Source organism: Phymastichus coffea, unplaced genomic scaffold, assembly GCF_024137745.1.
Source record: "Phymastichus coffea isolate CEN01 unplaced genomic scaffold, Cenicafe_Pcof_1.1 PCOF00008, whole genome shotgun sequence".
Classification (NCBI taxonomy): Eukaryota; Metazoa; Arthropoda; class Insecta; order Hymenoptera; family Eulophidae; genus Phymastichus; species Phymastichus coffea.
In genome coordinates, this window is record NW_026706819.1 from 4,072,442 (window position 1) to 4,094,608 (window position 22,167).

Sequence of the window (22,167 nt, forward strand, 5' to 3'; positions counted from 1 at the left end):
TTGATTATCACAGAAGCATTTAGAATGTCAATATATTGAATTTATTTATCAAAGTTACGTCCAAATATTAATTTAGTTCAACATGATGGAGGGCTTCAATTATGATTCTGTTGTGGTCGGTTACTAAATTAGCAGTGTATGTTATGCTAATGATGTACTCGGGTAATCCATGTGATATTGAATAATGAGTGTGATACAGACGGAAAGTCTAAAGAGATCAGTGGGGCAAGTTTTACCAGTGGAAAAATACTTGTTTTTGGTTGTCAAACTTATGTTCCAAGTCCACGGAAAATTCATTTTTTGTCCAAACCCATATGGTCTTCAAAAAAAAAAAAAAAAATGAATAAGCTGGGAATCGAAGACCCAGAAAGAAAGAACGTATACCTCTTCGGCGATAACCACAGGTTTCTATACCTATTAAACCAATACAGTTCTATTTATCTCTCACAAAAATAGACAGAAACATTATCACGCTTATAATTGAATGAAAACAATAATTTCTGCTGCTCTCTATTAAATAAAGAAAATCTTTTATCGATATTCTCAATTGTAAACATAACAACTCTGTCATGTTTAGCTGCAAATCCAACCTAGCCCAATCCAGACTTCATTTGAAATTAAATTGTATTCACAGCAAGAATACATTGATCAAAAATGAAATTATACTCACATTTATTGCAGAACAGTAACAATCAACTAGCTTTCCCCGTAATTAATCACAGACGGGTTCGTTGTAGGAAGGTTTGCTTCGTCTCTGTTTCGCATAAAACAGACGCCGGTTTGTCGGGTTTGTTTGATGTTTAGGGTGTTCACGGAACGATTCTGACATTCATAAGGTGACACGAATTCCGACATATTATATGACATGTACATAAAACGATATGTTCAAGTCTTTAAAGGCTCAAAATGTTAAAATTGGGTAGATTTTATTATGAAGAAATTGCGTCATTCTAGTCTACGTAAAAATAAATACATTGGAAACATGAATTACTCTTTTGAAAATGATTTTTATGCCAATCCACATGTACAAGCAAAAGTGTCCCACCTGGCGGCGAGTGATCAAAGGTATGTGGCGAAATATTGAAGGGATGCAAAAATCCTAGAAAAAAAAAATATATATACGTTTCCGATGTATTTTTTTGCGTAGAATACGATGGCGTAGTCGATTTCAGCATAGAATTGATATATAAGGAGCTAGAGTCGAAAAAAGGTGTTTTTTAGAGATTTTTATTTTTTTCAAGATCGTTCCACCACTTTTAAAAATCTGAAAAAAATCACAGGCATTTTTGTGCAAAAAATACGTAAGATATATTTTTTTCAGCGGTGAGTCGGTCTTTGTTTTTTTAATACGAATTTTTAAAGTTTTCAAAAGGCTGTGAAAATTTTAATTTCCCGCTAAAAATTTTTTTATTATTTTTTTTTTATTATTCCTCGGACATTGTTTAGCGAAATGGCCAGTAAGATTGCAAATGAAACAACTGATAGAGTCAGTGCTAAGAAAGATCCAGTAGTTAGTATTGTTGTAGTTGATTTGGAGCGAATCTGGCAAACGCGACTCATCTTCATCCTAAATATAAACTTGTCGACGGAAAGAGAGGATTTGAGTGCGTCCTAGTTTACTTGTACTAGCTCGAATATAGAGTATTTGGGATACAAGTTTGATTGCTTTACATTCTAGCGCACTGATTAGAACTTGATTTGGGATGATAGGATTAACATTGGAGATAACAACGCGTTTATTTCTTTCCATCAGTGGATGAATTTGAAGCTCTCGATCTCCGACTTTAATTGATTGATTGACTAGACTGTTAACAATCTCTATTGAAGAAAGAAAAACACAGACACGACTTCCAGAAATTTTAGACATAAACTTGATATTGTTGACATCTGTAATCTTTTCTAAGCCATCAACGTAATCATCAATAGATAATCCATCAATATCTTCAATCACTATTGCTTGATCGCTTTTTAGTTGAAAGTTGCTTGAGCGTAAGAGGGAGAAACTTTATGAGAGAGAGAACTTTCGGTAAATTGGGATGTAGCATGGCCTTTATTTATAGAAACCATTGCTGGATTAAATGCAAGCAGTCACACGGATTGCGAACAGATCACAACGGAGATTCGCGGCAATAGTCGATTATTATGAAGCACGAAACAATAACCACGCTAACATAATAACTCACTGTCGCGAAGTAAACACAGGAAACTCAGCTGAGTGACGATTCCGTCTACTCGTAACACACGTCTGCTCGTTAAGACGACTGATAGCCGACTGTAAATAAAAAAAAAAGCACAAGGTAATGAATGAAATTAAATTAAATGCACGAGCTTGCTTTCTCGAGCGTGCGTAAATCGAGTCTTCGCGCACGGAACATCGAAAAAGTACAAGAACAGTACTGCTAACGAGTGAGCAATATGACAATAGTACAAGTATAGCATACTATACTTTATTCGCGTGTACGATTCACGCACATGTATAAATTCTATGGTGTGAATTGTGAATGACCAACTAAAATTACAACTCGCTTTATTTTTTAAATGGGTGTGTTAATAAGCATAATTACAGGATTGTAGTATATCGATGTTTCCAAGACGTTTTTAACCCTTAGAATTGAACCCTAGAACTCTGCGACTGCTCGTTTTTTTTTCATTTTCCGAGCTCTATTAAATGGTCTTACTCGTTTATTTTTTACAATTTTTCAAACCATCCTTTTAGCAATTTTTATCCCCCAAAGGATTTGTCTTTAAAAATTGAATAAGATGGCACAATTTATTTTTTCTTTATAATTAGATAGATAATCGAGATTCAATGTTAGCCAAAGAACGGCTGATTACGGTCGACGGGCCGCGCGACGGCGGATCATGACGAAGTAGGCAAATTGACGGGTGCATACTAATCAACACGTGATAGCGTTGCTTAACTCGATTGCTACTGCGTACTACATTACTGACTGCATATTGTAGCAATTTTTTGATAATGTTATACTCATTGCAAAAAACAAAAATAAATTGATTTAATCTTTGCATAACAAAAATTATGTTTAATTTTAATAAGAATTCATGGAAAAAGCCGAGTAAATAAATATAAATGTAAGCTAACGAGTAAATACGAAATTAATAGAAACATTAATGAAATTCGAATTCGGTGTAAAAGACTAACAAATTACTAGTAACGGTAACTTCACATTATTTATCCAACCTAATTGACAAAACGCGGTTAGTGTATTGCATTCACTGACATCGAAATGTTCTCCTTGGTGTTGTGAAAGTTGTGTGACCCGGCGGAATTTAGTGTTGTGGCGTCAAATAATGTAAGATGCATCAATGGGAAACACGAAGCCAAATTTGGGCGGAAATGGTTCGACATAGATTTGGTGGCAATGAACGGTAGGTAAATACAAACATACTCGCGCACAACATGTAGGACACACGTGTTTGTAAGCTCGCATACAATCACGCACCCGTGTACACTTCTACGCGTGCGAACCATACACTTATTAAAATTAAAAAATTATATATATTATTATATTATATTAAAATATTATATTAAAAAATTGAAACCTGTAATTGAAATTTTTATTTAAATGACGAGGGTTATTTAAACAGTTTGGAGGTTTCGACCGGTGTAAAAGTAATTCATGGAGATAGGCCCAATGAAGCTAATTGATATAACAAATTAATATGTAAATTATAATAATAAAAGATTTTTATTGTAGAACCGAAAGATAATGAAGAGGAGATAATTTTAAGAAGAATTTTGAGAAAGAAGTTTGCTGGAGTGGAACCCCGAAACGGCAAGGTATTAAGGCGCAAGCTCGTACACAGCATATGCACACACGCGCTCGTATATACACATATTCTCACGTATGCTTGCAAGCTCACATACCAAACACGCTCGCACATGGATCCGCGCACATTTTCAAGCTATACGTATACCGTCCAAGCTGTATACGCGCATATACCGTCTCGCATACTCGCCTATATACTTAGGCATTCATACACACGTTCGCACAATCAATTGAAATTGATAGAATAGTATGTACTATATTGTAACAGAATGTATTATTTATTATTGTTATAGGTACGGCTTTGCGATGGTTGCGTGGTTTATGTTGTTAAAATTGAGTTGGACTTTCTCTCTCTCTCTCTCTCCTAGGATAAATGTTGATCTTATACGCGTGCGCAAGTCTCTCGGCCCACAAAAGACTGTAACTTTTAATCCTATAAAAGGTTTGGTCTTTCTTTTCCCTTTAATTTAACGGATCCGTTTGCTGAAATCTTTTAAACCGATTTTATCTAGGGAATAATGGAAATAAACATTAGTCTGCGTACACCTAAGATAAAGCAACTGTCACAAGTCAAGTGATTAAAGGTGAGTTCAACTATACTGGAAACGAAACATTGGAGCGAAAGTATCAATCGTAAAGGCGAATACATATATGATTATACGTGATTAACGGAGCGGCGGTTAGCGCTACACCGTGAGAGGTTATTCTTAGACAAATTCTCATTGCAACAGTTAATCCACCCCGTTACATTTTACAAATAATTTTATAATTTATATAATTCTATATAACTTTTTATAAAACAAAATTATTATTATAATAAATTATTAAAATGACTTCTTAATGGGGCTGCAGTCGATTATATACATGACTATTGTACACAATAGCTTATATATATAATAATTATGTGCACAATCCAATGTCTTGCCTCTCAATTGTTGCGTAAAATATTGGAAACTTGTTTAGTAGACTAACAAGGAAAGGTACCAAACCCAATCTCACCGATTTTAATAATTTTGATACATATTGCAGAACATAAAAAAATAAGAGAAACGTATTTTTTTTATCGGCTAATTTTCACTTTTAAGGGGTAAAAACCTCCCCTAAAGTTAACCCGCAAAAAGCGTTTTTTTTAATATCTCGGCTTAAAATTTATATTTTTCAGTGAAACAAAATGGAGGTTATTTCTTACAAAAGGAGCAAGTATTTCATGGTGATTTGAAGAGTAAGGGTAGCATCCCCTATTTTTTAGGGGTTGAAAACATAATTTTTTGGTATAACTTTATAATAAAATAGTTTAAACCGACTAAGAAAAATTGGAAAAAATGTTTAAACATCCATAATAACAAAATTTAGTTAACGTCTTTCGGTATTTTAATAAATATTACCTCTGAGGGGGGTAAACCACCCCTAACACAAAATAACTGTAAATATGTAATTCAATACATAATATTTCGTAGAAAGTTTGTATATAGAAGTTTTCGAGGTCGCTGATTAAAAATTGTTATCAGATTTTGAAAAGTCAAAATGGCGGAACCAATATGGCGGACGGAAATATCGAAAAAAAAATTTTATATAATAAAAAAGTTTTAAACGACTAAAAAAACTGGAAAAAATTTGTAAACATCTATAATAAACAAATTAAGTTTTTTGGTTTTTTCATAGATACTACACCTAAGGGGGGTAAACCACCCCTAACACAAAATAACTGTAAATATGTAAGAGGGTCGTTTGAAAAATCCGTGCAAAAATAAAAACTGCTTGATTTTCTTTAATTTATCTTTTTTATTCTTCAACATAGTCTCCTTTTAGGCTTATACTCTTCATCCAACGCTGCTCTAGTTTTTTAATCCCTTCTAAATAATAGGATTTGTTCAAGTTTGTAAAATAGGCATTCGTTTCTGCAATCACCTCCTCATTTGAATAAAATCTTTTCCCCGCCAGCCATTTTATCATATTAGGGAACAAATAGTAGTCCGACGGAGTCAAGTCTGGAGAATAGGGGGGCTGTTAAACGAGTTAGAACCCTATCACCATCATTTTTGCGGCCATAACTGCTGAGGCGTGAGCTGGCGCATTGTCGTGGTGGAAGAGGACTTTTTTGTGGGCCAATCGTGGACGTTTCTCTAACAACTCGGTTTTCAAACGATCCAATAACGATGAATAATATTCGCCTGTAATGGTTTTACCCTTTTCCAGATAGTCGATGAAGATTATTCCTTGCCAATCCCAAAAGACAGTCGCCATAACCTTCCCGGCCGAAGGAATTGTCTTTGCCTTTTTCGGAACAGATTCCCCCTTGGTAACCCATTGTTTAGACTATTCTTTGGTCTCAGGGGTGTAGTGATTTATCCATGTTTCATCTACAGTGATGAAACGACCCTTAAAGTCTTGCGGATTTTGCTGGAACAGCTGCAAACCATTCTTGTAACACTTCACACGATCTCGTTTTTGGTCAATCATGAGCAATCGCGGCACCCATCTAGCGGATAGCTTTTTCATGTCCAAATGTTGGTGCAAAATATTATGTACCCGTTCGCTCGAGATTCCTACAGTACTAACAATCTCACGCACCTTCACTCTTCTGTCAGTCATTACCATATCATGGATTTTATCAATGATTTCTGAAGTGGTAACCTCAACAGGGCGTCCAGAACGTTCAGCGTCTGTTGTGCTCATCTGACCACTCCGAAAATTTTGAAACCACTTATAAACCATTCTAATCGAAGGTGCATAATCACCATAATGTTTATCAAGCTTCTGTTTAATCTCCTGAGGCGTTTTGCCTTTGAAATGCCCATATTTAATCAATACACGAAATTCTTTTTCGTCCATTTTTTTACAACCACTCGATTTCTTTGAATGAAACGAATGTAAAATGCAAAGTGATTGGCCAATCTGGCTGAAACTTGGTGTGTGCTCTTCCAAGATATGCCACTAACTGAAAATGAACTTGATACGCACTAGTAGCGTCATCTCTCTGACTTTGCACGGACTTTTCAAACGACCCTCGTAATTCAATACATAATATTTCGTAGAAAGTTTGTATATAGAAGTTTTCGAGGTCGCTGATTACAAATCTGTTATCAGATTTTGAAAATTCAAAATGGCGGAACCAATATGGCGGACGGAAATATCGAAAAAAACATTTTATATAATAAAAAAGTATTAAACGACTAAAAAAATTTGAAAAAATTTGTAAACATCTATAATAAACAAATTAAATTTTTTGGTTTTTTCATAAATACTACCCCTAAGGGTGGGGGGGGGGGGGAAACTAATCCTAATATAAAATAACTTCAACTCCGTTGGAAAGAAGACACTTAAACGAAATCATCTGACTTAAAGGCAAATACACGTACAACTATACGTGTTTAACGGAGCGGCGGTTAGCTCTACATCGTGAGAGTTGGTGCTTAAATAAATTTTCCATTGTGATAGATAACCTTCCCCGTTACACACAAAATAACTATAAGTATACTTCAATCCATAATATTTTGTAAAAGGTTTGTATATAGGGGTTTTCGAGATCGCTCTTTAGAAATCTAATATCAGATTTTGAAAATTCAAAATGGCGAAACCAATGTGGTAGATGAAACTGTTGAAAAAAAATTTTAACTTTCATGGAAACTTGTTTACAAGTGTGTGATCTTTGTAGCCTGTACATGTGAAATAAACAGCCTTCAACTCTAAACCCCTAAACAACAAAGAGGCTAAATGGTTGTGCTTTTTAACCAAACGACTCCAAACCCCTAACCTCCAGACAGGTCGAAGGTCTATACTTTACCGTAGATACGAGTATAGACATATTACCGATATTTTATTCAAAACACAGCTTGTATAAATTATACCGCTTGTTTTTATTTTAGATTGAAAAATGAAAATTAATCCGTTAAACGTTCTAAACTTATTATTAGCATACTTTCAAGCGTTAAACATACCATATAGTGTCACGAATTATCATGAAACAAAGTTGGCCGAAAAAATAAAATAAATTTTAATAGAGGCAGTGGATGATTTCAACGATGTAGAAATTATTACTGATGACTCTTTGGATTTTCAAAAGAGTATAAAGACTATAATGCGGAAATAATTGAAGATGACGTGCAACATCATTTTCCTGATCCGGATATAGGACCAACAAATCAATGTACAGCAGATAATGAAGAACTAGATTTTGAATACAAAAAAAGAGCTGTAGATTTTGGGAGAAGTAGCAAAACGAAGCAAACCTTAAGTCTCAAAACCGTGCAAAACAGATTCAAAAAAGTATCATCTATTAGTCAGTTACGTCGTTGGGATTATTCAATTAATAAAGGTGGCACGTATAGAGAAAAAGTACCACAAATTTGTCAGTATACCCTGGATAATTTTAAAGCAGCTCTCGGCAATGATTCAATTATCCATGATGAAGATATAATTCGATGGGCCTTACAAGCTAAAAAAGAAATTGGTTTTGATTATATTAGATTCAAAGCTTCTAAACATTGGTTACTCAAATTTAAGCAAGCACACAGAATAGTTTCTAGGAAAATAAATAAGTTCATAACAAGAAAAACGTTAGAAAGTAGTGCAGAACTTACGGCTGAAGCTGGAGCATTTATTAATTACGTTAAATCGTGTATACCAAGGATTGGACTCGACAATTTTTATAATTTAGATCAGAGCGGATTTCAGCTAAAAATGCATTCTGAAAGAACATTAGCAGTAGAAGGAGAAAAGCAAATGCAATGTCTGGTACAGTCAATTTCAGCAACAATGCATAGTTATACTATACAGCTACTAATATTAGCTACTGGACAACTGTTGTCACCGCAATTTCTAGTTTTAAAGGAACCAAGTGGCAAGTTTGGCCCTATTGTAGAACAAAACATATTTAGACCAGAAAACGTGTACGTTGAAGCATCCAAATCTAGAAAATTAACAACAAGTAAGGGAACTAATAACAATTTTTACATTGTAATATCGTTAATTAGTTAATTAGTAAGTCGTTTAATTGCAGATCACTACAAAATCTGGTTGGAAAAAATATTTTATCCCCATGTAGGCCATCATTCAATATTATTACTTGATTCTTGGAGTGGTCATTGTGACAAAGTTATAGAAGAAACGATGCCACAAAATAAAATAATTAACATAAAAAAAATTCCAACTGGAACCACAAGAAAAATACAACCAATCGATATCTATGGATTCCGTATTTGGAAAAACTTTGTCCGAACATTTTCTGATAATGTAATGTTAATGGATCATGATATGAATTTGCATGTGAGAAATAATATATTTAAACTTCAATCATTGGTTCACAACCAACTGTCTTCACCGAAATATATAAATTTGTTTAAATATTCCTGGTATAAAAGCGGTTACGTCAATGAAAAACCAGATAAATTTGATAATCCTATAGATTTCAGTTTTGGAAAGTCTTGTGCAACACATTGTGAAATAGAAGTGTGCACAAACATTGCAATTATACGATGTGGTTGGTGCAATAAAGCATTGTGCTTTAAAAACTTTTATGAGGACTACTACTATTGTAAAAACTTCGTAAAATAATATATTTTATGCTCAATACAGAAAAATCACTATAGCAAAAGATAAAAGATTGTAGATTATTATTATTATACTCTAATATTATAAACAAAAATACATTATAAGTTAAATTTAAAATAAAGAAATTTCAATAACATAAGTCAATGTTAATTGTTTTTTTCGATTGTGAAGGTGTTGTACATCACGAATATGCATCAACAGGTCAGACAATCAATAAAGAATACTACGTTCAAATTTTGAAACGTTTGCGTGATGCAGTAAGAAGAAAACGGCCGCACTTTTGGGAAAGTGGTGACTGGCTTCTCCATCACAATAATGCGCCAGCGCATTCATCCAATCTTGTGCAGCAGTTTTTGAGCAAACACAATATCGCATTGCTTCGACAACCTCCATACAGTCCCGACATAGTCCCTTGTGACTTTTGGCTGTTTCCAAAATTAAAAAACCACTCAAAGAACACCGGCTCGATGAGAAAACAACGGTTGAAAATAATGTGACGAGTGTACTTGAGACTATCCCTAAAAGTGAGTTCCAGGACTGTTTTGAAAAGTGGAAACATCGATGGAACCGTGTTATTCAATCAAGATTAGGGATTTGAAGTCGTTTCGTTAAAAAGTACAACCATTTAGCCTATTTGTTGTTTAGGGGTTTAGAGTTGAAGGCTGTTTAGTTCACATGTACAGGCTACAAAGATCACACACTTGTAAACAAGTTTCCATGAAAGTTAAAATTTTTTTTCAACAGTTTCATCTACCACATTGGTTTCGCCATTTTGAATTTTCAAAATCTGATATTAGATTTCTAAAGAGCGATCTCGAAAACCCCTATATACAAACCTTCTACAAAATATTATGGATTGAAGTATACTTATAGTTATTTTGTGTGTAACGGGGAAGGTTATCTATCACAATGGAAAATTTATTTAAGCACCAACTCTCACGATGTAGAGCTAACCGCCGCTCCGTTAAACACGTATAGTTGTACGTGTATTCGCCTTTAAGTCAGATGATTTCGTTTAAGTGTCTACTTTCGGAGTTGAACTCACCTTAAGTCATTTGACTTGTGACACTCGACGTATCTTAGGTATGAGTGGCTTTATGCCTAATCCGCTTAATCCCCTAGATAAAATCAGATTAAAACCTAAGCCTTCACAAATCGCTTAAGCTAATAGGAAATTAAATGACGTAATCGGCGAATGAAATTAACTAACTTTAATTAGTAAAAAAACTACAGTCTTTTATGGGCCGAAAGACTAACGCACGCGAACAGGATTTACAATGAATTATTATTCGGTGAGAGAGACAGAGAGAGAAGATTTGAAATTTACTGTGAAACTAACGCTCGGCGCGAATACAAAAAAGATTCGATATCGCGGCTGACAAAATACTACCGAATGTATTTTGTCACGCAATAACAAAGGGAGGTGCACCTACCCTACGGTGCAATTACGGTGATCAGCCGTAATTGTTGATGACGAAGAATCAACTGCTGCTGCTCCTCCTGTTATTCAGCTGCGCTGCCTCGCTCTCCTATCAGCTATAATTTTCTGCTGCTAATCTGCTGCTACTTGCTGCAATAACTCTGTTGCACCCACGCACGTAAAATTATCCCAGAAAACTTATTATTCGGCGAAGCACAGTGCAAAATTAATTTGTCGTTATCGTTACGAAAACAGCTGAGGCGTAACTGCTTAATTCAAATGCTCGCGCGCCCCCTCTCTCCCTTAATTGTTCGAACTAACGCGCGAGATACAGAATCGCGAACGGATCAATTAATTGAATCGATTACCGATGTATGTGTTAGGGCTGGTTTACCCCTCCCTCCCTTAGGGGTAGTATCTATGAAAAAACTGAAAAACTTAATTTGTTTATTATTTAAAAATTTAAAAATTTAAAAATGAGAATGCACGAAGTAACCGTGCAGTGTGCTGATAACAACGAAAACTGAGATTTAAAGTAACGTAAAAAGAATGCGATCGAGAAAAAAATAAGAAATTTGTTCGCGGCATATGCGCTTCATGTTTTCACAAACTCAAAAATGAGATGGCACGCGTGCGCGGTCTGCTGATAAGGATTAGTCCCAAACACATGTGCTCCAGACGCTCATCGGTCGAGCTTATTATGACTGGGAAACCTGAGTCCCAGTGCGGCCAGAACATATTTTCCGTTCGAATAATTAGTAAGCACGATTTTTCTTTTTCTTTCTCTCTCTAACAGAAAGAGAGAACTACGAACGACTACCTTCGGAAAATCCATCACGCCGTGCGAGTTCAGTTCGCTTCGAAACATCGCCTCGCACGGTCCACCTAATTCGTCTTCCTGTGAGAGCGTTTTAAGTGCCTAGCTACAAGACGTCGCACAAACATCATTTTTGTAAGTCTACCCGCGCCTGTGCACCCCCGTACATCCACAACTCGGCGAGCCAACGACCGTAACAAGGGCTAGCGGCAACCATCAGCCTAGCTAAGGATACACAAGGTATCCTCTGAGACGTCCTCCGCCCTGGGGCAACCCGAACGGCGGCTATTTATCCACTTCTATCACTAAGAGCAGTGTGGTGCGGGCTGTGACCGTGACCAAGACGTTGGCACCAAACTACTCTGGAAGCTTCCTTCTCGCGCAAAGTACGCATGCGGCGTCGCGAGGCGAGCGAGTAATAATCGTTGGATGGCCATTCACAATCAGATAAGGCGAATGACTAGGCTAAGCGAGTCTGCGCCTTCCTTTTTAAATATATATTGTACTTTAGAGATTTAACGATTAGTAACTTATCCTTATCAAGGTATTGTGTGTTAGTTATATTTGATTGTTGTATTCGGTTTTCTTGCTGTTGTATTTTGGCGGCTTTTTCTTCGTTCAAACCTGGGGTTTTTTATGCAGCGTAAATGTGACATTTGTTGTAATAAATAGCTTGTAAACAGCTTAATTAATTATCTATTTTACTAATCACATACCTCTCCTTGTTACTATAATGGGCAAGATTACTTTACACTCACCTTTGTTAGTTTATTCTTGATCAATTCTCATTAAATTAAAAATCATTACCCTGACATGTTCAGAGTAAACAAACTTGTAAGTACACGAGAAAGAGAGAGAGAGAGAAAGAGAGAGAGAGAGAGATTAAATTTGTATTTGAGAATATATATACTCTCTCTCTCATATACACACACACATTCATACATCTACATGTATATAACGAATAACACTATTCCATTGTTGAATTGATAAATTATATACTCGTATATAGAATTTTATCAATTTATCAATTTATTAATACAATATTATTAGATATATAAATTTTTAATAATAAGAGCACATCTAGTCATTATAATAAGACGATTCTCTTTCAAATGGGCAATTCTTGGCTATTTCAAACAGTTTAAAACTTCAAATCACTAATTTTGTTCAAAGTTGGTAGACTTGTTACCTATACAGAGGTCAACATCTGTGCAGAGTTTTAGATCAAAATATTGATAAGGGGCCGACTTATCAACTGTTGAAAAAATATTGGACTTTTTTTTATTAATTTGATTTCTCGGAGACTAATAAAGATATGGACATGATTCTTTTTTTAAAAGACGCGGAAAGAGTTTCACTTTTAAAATGTAAATAATAAAATACCATATCATTTATTTATGCCACTGTTATAAACAATTTTTTCTAAAAATCGACGATATCTCAAAATTAGTTTTTTTTTTTAATTGTTGTACCATCGTGTTCCTTGTCATTTTTTACACAAGAAACCGTTGAAAAAATCGAGTGCCCGCTATTAGGATTAAGATAGCACTAAAATGAAACGAACCAGGCGCTAGCCGCTCGGCCGCTCGGCCGTCTGCTACTCGTGCGGTTCCAACGTTGCTTGCTGCAATTGCCTTCTTTAAAGAATAAATAATTTCATATTCTAACAGTCTATATGTATTTATTTAAATAATATATAGATGTATTATTTAAGTAAGTAATGTAAATGAACTATTTTTTGATATAATCTGATATAATATTGAAATTAAACATTCGCTCTCTGCGTTTGAGCGGGCTTGAGACCGACGCATATTTAGGATGCGGCCGCATTAAAAATGTTTTTTTATCGGACCTACACCATAATACTCTTAATAAGTTATTTACAAGTAATTTTACAAAAGAACTCTTTAAATTATGCGTCTTATTTCAAATTCAGAAGAGTATGAAGTTTTTTTACTTTAATTTCCGTTGTATTGTCATCACTAACTGGAATGACTGCATGCAGTGATTGTGTTCCTTGTATAGTAAGAGCATCTTTTAATTGACTATACATGCTACTTTCAAAAATTTCATATTCTTCTTGACTACAGTAAATAAACGTTATTTTAGGCATAACTTGCTTCGCCCATTTGTAAAATTCTGCAGAATTACTTATGATTTTACCGAGCAAGCTTTCTCGTCGAGCTAATCTTTTTATACCTCCACCAATTCCATCACATGGACTTTTAACATGATAACTTGCAAAAAAATGCCACTCTGCTCTAAATAGAATAAATGCCGTAATATCGAACTAAGTTTAGAAAATTCATTCTATTTTTATATTGGCTTCCGGCACCATCACTAACATAAATAATTTTTTTTACAGTATTTTGAAATGTATTTTTGACGAATTCAATTGAATTTTTTTGATATTTAGCATAAATTCTTTTTCGTAAGAAATTCAAAGACTTTTAAAGACTTCTAGAAGCTATCACAAATTGGTGTTTATATTTTCTACCATATATTTTTGCATATACGTCATTCTCACGCCCGATCTAACGCCCAGAGCAAATGTTTCATTCAATGTTGTTTCAGATTTATATTACTTATATTACTTTACTTATATTACTTTATATTACGTTATATTAAGTAAATAAGTCATCAAATTTAACGGGTGATTTCGGTCGGGGAGTCGACAAAAGTCTCACCCGTTAGAGAAAGGATGCTCCCAGCGTTGCGAGGCTGACCGCCGCTTCGATCCGCTCGTTGGAACAGCCTTGATCCTCCGAGCTTTCGCCCCAGACCCCGTGGAAACCCACACGTGGGAGGCACGTGCGGCGATCCGGGTTGCCGAGTGACTCAAGGTCGGGCAGGTTCTGTCGTGGGCGTTAGGAGAGGAAAACCAAAAGGGATTCGGAAGAAGAACTCTTAGCTAGTTATCGGGAGAATTGAAGTTTTTATTCACGTCCGTCGCTTTAATCTTATAACGGTGACGCTGTGGCCGAGAGATTTTGTCGGGTATCTCGCGCTCGCGACGAGAGAGAGAAAGAAACGCACTATCTAACTTCGCTTTCCGGTCGCACGCATTCGCATTTAAAGTCGGGGACTTACGCTGCGGGGACGAGTCACTGCTGGTCAGGTAGCCTCGGCGGTGTGCACAGGTCGCGTTGGCCTCTGACCCTTCCTGGTGACAGACCTCTCAGTCGGGGTTTCCACTGCCCGAGTCTGCAGTTGCCCGCGATCCTTGACTGTTGCCTCAGATCGCTCTGGGCAACTGACAATAATAGGCAGCGAATGACCTTTCTCTGAGTGGCGATTTTCTAGCGATCTCTGGGCCGCTGGGTCTTCGTGTGCTATCGGCCGAGAAGCCCCTCGAATTTCTGACTCAATCACTTGTCACTTACGTTTTTCTTGCCCGCAGGTCCGGACTTGACTAGCTCTACGCATTCATCACTCCCTTGTCGCGCGCACGCCGGCCGGCGGCCTCGTCGCTCTCTTTCCCCTTCCCCTTATTCCTTGTGTCCCGCGATACGCGCGCCTGACTCGCGCTGGTCGGCGTCCTAATCGCTCTCCTCTCTCCCGCTTTTTCGCTCGTTCGTCTCGCGGGCGCTTCTACTTCTCGGGTTTGTTTTTGCGGGCCGGCTTTTACGTAGCTCCACGCGATAGAGGCGCTTAGGTTTCACCTTTAACGAGTGACACTCGTTACACAAAATTTAATTAAAATTTAATTACTTATTTAATTAATTAATTTATATAATATTTAAATAAATACATATAAACTGTTAGAATATGAAATTATTTATTCTTTAAAGAAGGAAATTGCAGCAAGCAACGTTGGAACCGCACGAGTAGCAGACGGCCGAGCGGCCGAGCGGCTAGCGCGTGGTTCGTTTCATTTTAGTGCTATCTTAATCCTAATAGCGGGCACTCGATTTTTTCAACGGTTTCTTGTGTAAAAAATGACAAGGAACACGATGGTACAACAATTAAAAAAAAAAATATCGTTTTTTGAGATATCGTCGATTTTTTGAAAAAATTGTTTATAACAGTGGCATAAATAAATGATTTGGTATTTTATTATTTACATTTTAAAAGTGAAACTCTTTCCGCGTCTTTTAAAAAAAGAATCATGTCCATATCTTTATTAGTCTCCGAGAAATCGAATTAATAAACAAAAGTCCAATATTTTTTCAACAGTTGATAAGTCGGCCCCTTATCAATATTTTGATCTAAAACTCTGCACAGATGTTGACCTCTGTATAGGTAACAAGTCTACCAACTTTGAACAAAATTGGTGATTTCAAGTTTTAAACTGTTTGAAATAGCCAAGAATTGCCCAAATTTAGTTTTACTCCTTGTACTTACTTATCTTGTTCTCTTTCGCATTGTTTTTACCGTCAACTGTCTATTTGACACCTCAGTTTCGTCAGTTTACTCACTTGCTTTGTCATACCCTCATATTCTTTATTTAATATAAAGAACAGAATCTTTTTTTATATAAAGAACATATACTCTTATAATTATAAAATTTATGTATAACTAATACCATTATATTAATAAATTAATGAAATTTAAATATAATTGTTTTATTAGTATAATGATATTAATTATATCTAAATTTTATAATAATAGGTACATATCTGTTTACATTTAAATGATTCTGTTCTTTATATTTTAAAAACAGAAAATAAGAGAGAAAGAGAGAGAGCGAGAGAGAGTAAAAGAGAATGAAAATAGGTATTTACAATGTTGATGGTGGAAGTGTCAGCGGCATCCGGATAGTCGCAGCTTGATGGATGTCGTTTCTCCTCGGTGTCGGTTTTTGAGGCTGGTTGGCGACTTCGTCCACCGCTGCTTCCTTCGGTAACATCAGCACTCCGAAGATATAATCTTCGAAGAGATCACAGTCATCATCGTCAAGTGCTGCTATGGCTTCGTTGAGAGCGTCTTGCCACGGCACAGCGTCCAGCAAAAACAATTGTTCCAACTCATTTAGCACTGCACTATCGTCTTCACGCTGCATTTTTCTTCACTTCATTTCACTTTACTTTACGACGAAAAAAATCAGAATGACGTAACGTTGTGAGGCAATCGAATTTTTTTTCATTTCCGCAAACACTGGCCGCGCATCGGTCATTGGCTAAGAATTAGAAGTGGGAGACTAAGCGATTGTTCTAATTTTGTCGCGTGCATAAGACAATCATAATTAATGGTAGAAGTAGCTAAAATAATAGCGATTAGTGCGGACAAGAGATGCGAATGTGTATTAATACAGGATGGCGATAGAGCGTGCGCTTTTCTTCACGCAACGAACGAATCGTAGGTGGTAACAATCCGTTGATAGTGACAAGTTGCAGCGAACGATAGACCCATTTCAGAGCCACCTTTTTCAATTTGACGAAACTATACAATCCCGACAGTTAATTGATATCATCGGTTAATATAAATTTAAAACAGCACTTTTCAGTGCTAAATTTCAATTATAGACAAACTATTTGTTTAATAAAAAAACTTGTGACGGTAAACGTCAAATTAGCGCTGATAACCTTACTTAATTGCTACCTGGGAGGGCAGCACCTACCGGGGAGACGAAAAACGTGAGAAAGGAATTCGGCACGCGAGCAGACGGAATGCGCGCGATTGAATTCGAACCAGTGAAGCACTGGCCATCATCACGTTCGCTCGCCTTTGTTTCGCTAACGCCAATTTACGTGCCGCCGATACCGGAAGCCTACAAAAATATGTGCCAGTGATCCAGAGAAGTGCCAGGACAGTAACCGCCGTTGACGTGGTGCCACACACCTGCAGAGGGAAGGAGCACGAGCCGCTGAAGGAGAGTGTGTGAGGTTTCGCCATCGAGGGCGAAACGGTGTGCGCGCGAATTCGCGACCGGCAAAGATAAATAAGACAGTTCCGCGCAGTGCGACTACTTTTCGTCCGCTCCGTACACCTGCAATAACAAGGTAAGCTGGCCAGCTTAATCTCGCGATCGCGGTTGCATGTTCAACAATTAATTTCCGACATTCGAAGCGTGCATGTAGCGGCTCTAATAACAAAGAGCAGCGAGCGTCCCGACAATACGTGTTGTCGATGAGCGAGCGTCGATGTAAACAAACGCGCGGGCCGACCGTATGTAGTATTTGAGTAATAATAAAAGATTCAGTTCGTGTTACTAACAAGTGTTTTTCGACTCGCTTACTCCTTATAGCTTCCACTCATTTTATTATAGGTTAATTAGAATTACTGGTTGGCTGACGCCTGTCTCCGCATGCTCTCCGGACTACATTTTGAGCATAGATTATTATGTTCGTCCTTTCAACAAAGTCGCGCGAATAAAAATATAATTAAACGGTATTACCCCGTTACAAACTTATATAATTTTTATAAATCAGCACTTTTCAGTGCTATTCAAACGTACGTGTAAATATATCGTAGCTGCAAAGGTATGTACTAAAAAAAACAAACGTTTCAACAAAAAAAACAATTCCAAATTACGAATGAATTCAACCTTGTATTTTTCTTAATTCCTACCCCACTTTCAACGAAACGAGTAGGTAAGTATAAGGTAAGTATTTTTTAATTAGTTAAAAAATATACTATATTAAAAATAGTTCGTTTAATTCAGTGTACAAAATAATACTAAAAATGATAATTTTTTCCTAAATCATAAAGTAATATATTGTTAGAGCACTGTTGTGTAGATGGAAAGGAGGCTAGGTTCGATTCTGCTGTATGTCTATTCCTTTTTTTCCCAGAGCAAGCCCCCCGGCCCCGATGCTGAGAGATTACTCTGTTGGGACTGCAGCTGGCCTGGGTACACCAAAGTCACCTGTCCCGAGTGCTCAAAAATCGAGGCACCAAAAAACGTGGAGAAGAACGCGTAGATGAGGTCCCTACCGTTCCGATGGCGACCCGGACCTTCGCTGCAGATGCCCCCGCGGGAGAAGCGCCAACGCGTTCCGATAGGATTGCGACGAGTGCGTTGGTAGAGAGGTACCCCAGATGGTGGCTGACGCTTAGCATCGGTCCCTTTACTTGCAGGGCTCTGTACGACACTGAAGCCTCGCGCACCGTTCTGAGCCCCATTGCCCTTCAGATTGCTGCCGCGATGAACAAGCGCGTCAACATGTATGTCGGGCCCGGCGCGAAAGCAGTCGATGGTCATTATGTCCCTATCATCGGTAATGTACAGTTACCCTTTACGATAGGTGGTGTTACCCACTCGATCGACGTACTCATTTTGAGCGAGGCTGATGCTGATTGCAACCTCGGAAGTGACTTCGTTCGAGCCTTTTCCGCTTGTTTGGATCCCGAGACCAACACGATAAGGATTAAAGGTTGCGATCAGGAAGTCCCGACCAATGTCTCCTCACTTCGTGCGGAGGAGGCGATGTCGCTGGCGGCCTTGGGTATCGAAGAGATCTCGAAGGAGCAGCGACAAGAAATCGATCGAGTGATGGATGACCTCCTGCCCGAACCTTTCTGCGAGCAGCCCGGCTGTACCGGATGGATCGAGCACGACATCGACATCGGCAGCGCGCGCCCAATTAAACAGAAATACTATCCGGTGTCGCATAAGATCGAAGAGGAGATGCACGTGCAAGTGCATAAAATGCTGCAGATGGGAATTATTCGTAAGTCCCGCAGCGAGTGGTCTAGCCCGGTGGTGATGATTCGGAAACCCGACGGCGAATACCGATTTTGTGTGGACTACCGGAAGGTGAATAGCGTTACTCGCGTGAGCGCATATCCGCTGTCCTTTATGGACGCGATACTGCGAAAGCTCCAGCACGCCAGATTCGTGAGCGCAATTGACCTCGCGAGCGGATTTTGGCAGGTCCCTCTTTCGGAGAGGGTCATCCCGGTAACTGCTTTCACCGTCCCAGGACTCGGGCTATTCGAATTTGTTCGGATGCCCTTCGGATTGGCTGGTGCCCCGGCAACATTTCAGATGTTGGCCGACAGGCTCATCTCACCCGAGATGGAGCCTTATGCCTTCGCGTATCTTGACGACGTGATCATCGCTACTGAAACGTTCTCAGAGCATGTCCGGTGGCTCACGCATATTCTTAAAAGAATACGTGATGCTGGCCTTACGATCAATCGCAAGAAGTCTAGGATTTGCATGACCGAGGTGCGTTATCTCGGCGTGTTGGTAAATCGCGATGGTACACGCCCCGATCCAGAACGAGTCGCACCGATACTCGAGTACCCAGCCCCGAAAAATCTTCGTGCTTTGCGCAGATTCTTGGGCATGGACTCGTGGTATCGAAAATTTCTGAACGATTACGCCACGATTTGTGAGCCGCTTAACGCGCTCACCCGCAAGGACGCCAAATTTGAATGGCAGGAGGCGCAACGGCAAGCTTTCGAGCAAGTCAAAGCTCTTTTGGCAACGGCCCCTGTCCTAGCCAGGCCCAATTTCACTCCGCCGTTCATCATCGAATGTGACGCGAGCGATACTGGCCTTGGAAGCGTTCTGCTACAGCGTATCGACGGCGAAGATCGGGTTCTGTGCTTCACGAGCCGCGCCCTGACGACTTGCGAACGCTGCTTGTCGGTTACCGAGCGTGAGTACCTCGCTGTCGTATGGTCGACCGAAAAGTTCCGACCCTACGTGGAGGGGTATCACTTTACAGTTGTAACCGACCACCAGAGCCTTAAATGGCTCACTAATCTGAAACACCCAAACGGTAAGCTTGGTCGCTGGTCCCTCGCGTTGCAATCGTATGATTTCGATATTATACATCGCAGGGGTAAGGACAACGTCGTGCCTGACGCGCTTTCACGCATGTTTGAGGCCGACGAAGACGAGCTCGCGGCTACCGCTTCGTTGACACTCGACGAAAGCATAAACGACCCGTGGTACCGCAAGAGGATGCAGGAGGTCCTCGAGCGGCCCACGGATAACCCCTATTGGAAAGTTTTAGGCGGCCGGTTATATAATTATAAGCCTGACCCCATTGACGACTACCTCTTCGGAACCGATGACGATGCTTGGAAGCTCGTTATCCCAAAGGAAAACCGGGCACGAGTCTTATCCGAATGCCACGAGGAGCCGACGGCAGGGCATCTTGGCCGCTACAAAACCCACAAGCGCGCGAGTCTCCGCTATTATTGGCCGAAAATCCATCACGACGTAGGATACTATGTTAAGAATTGCCAAATCTGCCAGCAGGTCAAAGCCTTACAAGTCACACTAGCAGGATTGATGGGACGACACCTTGTCACGCGACCGTGGGAAATTGTGTCCGGCGATACCATGGGCCCTTTCCCGCGATCCGCGCAGGGCTACGAGCACTTGCTTGTCTTTCTTGATCTCTTCACTCGCTGGATCGAATGTGTCCCTCTCCGTAAGATTACTGGGAAAATCATCAGATGCCAACTAAAAGAACATGTGTTCCTGCGTTACGGGATCCCTAAAAAGTTCTTGTCTGACAACGGTACTCCGTTCAAAAATAAAGTTGTCGACGACTTTTTAGACTCGTTCGGCGTGATACACGCGACATGCGCCCCGTACTCGCCTAAGAGCAACCCGACCGAACGCGTAAATCGCACAATCAAAACCATGATTCGAGCATTTATCGAGGAAAAACACTCGACGTGGGATGCGCACATAGCAGAGTTCGCGTTTGCCTACAACACGGCAATACACGAAGCGGTGCGCACGAGCCCCGCTTTTCTAAATTACGGACGTCATCCCGAGCTGCCAAACTCGAAGAAACGAGAGGAAGAACGAGCCGTGGCTCGGAACCTCGAGACGGCTGCGGTCACCGACTGGCACGCTCGAATTAACAAGCTTGACGACTTCCGAGCCGTTGCATTGCAACACTCGCGGGAAGCCCAAGATAGACAGGAGATATACTATAACGCTAAGCATCGCGACGTCAAGTATAACGTCGGTGATAGAGTCTGGGCGAAGAACCGTGTGCTGTCCTCCGCCGCTAACCAGACGACCGCGAAACTCAGCCCGAAGTACGCGGGCCCGTTCATCATTACCGCACGCCTCGGTCCCAACTCATACCAACTCCAGAACGAAGAAGGTTGTGACGTTGGTAAAGTTGCCGTTTACGACTTGCGACCGTGTTTCGACGGAGCCCAGTGCCCCGATGATGCAGCAGACAGTCCTCTCCTTGAAGGAAACGAACGAGACGATGTCGTTGAAAGGAATTTTCTCACCCGATCGCACGCAAGAAAGCGACGAGCGCGATGCCTCGAACGACGACGTTTCGATCACAAAAGTTATAGGGCCAGAGGCCTCAGCAAGCCCACGACAGGACCTTGCGCGAGGCGAAATACCGACCGCCCCAAGGAGAAGAGGTCGTCCTCGCAAGCAGAAAATGCATGCTCCCGTCGACGTATCCCCTCGGCGCTTGCGTTCCAGGAACTAACACCCTACGACTTTGCTTGTTTCCTCATTTTCTTTCTGCTTACCTCACCTTCTATGCTAATAAAACGCTCTTTCTGCTTCAAAGCTTCCTGCTTCCCTAGTAGGCGCTATCACTTGATGCAACAATTGAGTTCGTTTTTTTTTCTTCTTCGCCTAACATTACGTATGCTTCGCCCTATAGAGGATGCTGACCAACGCCGAAATAGCTCCCCTCACCAAGTGG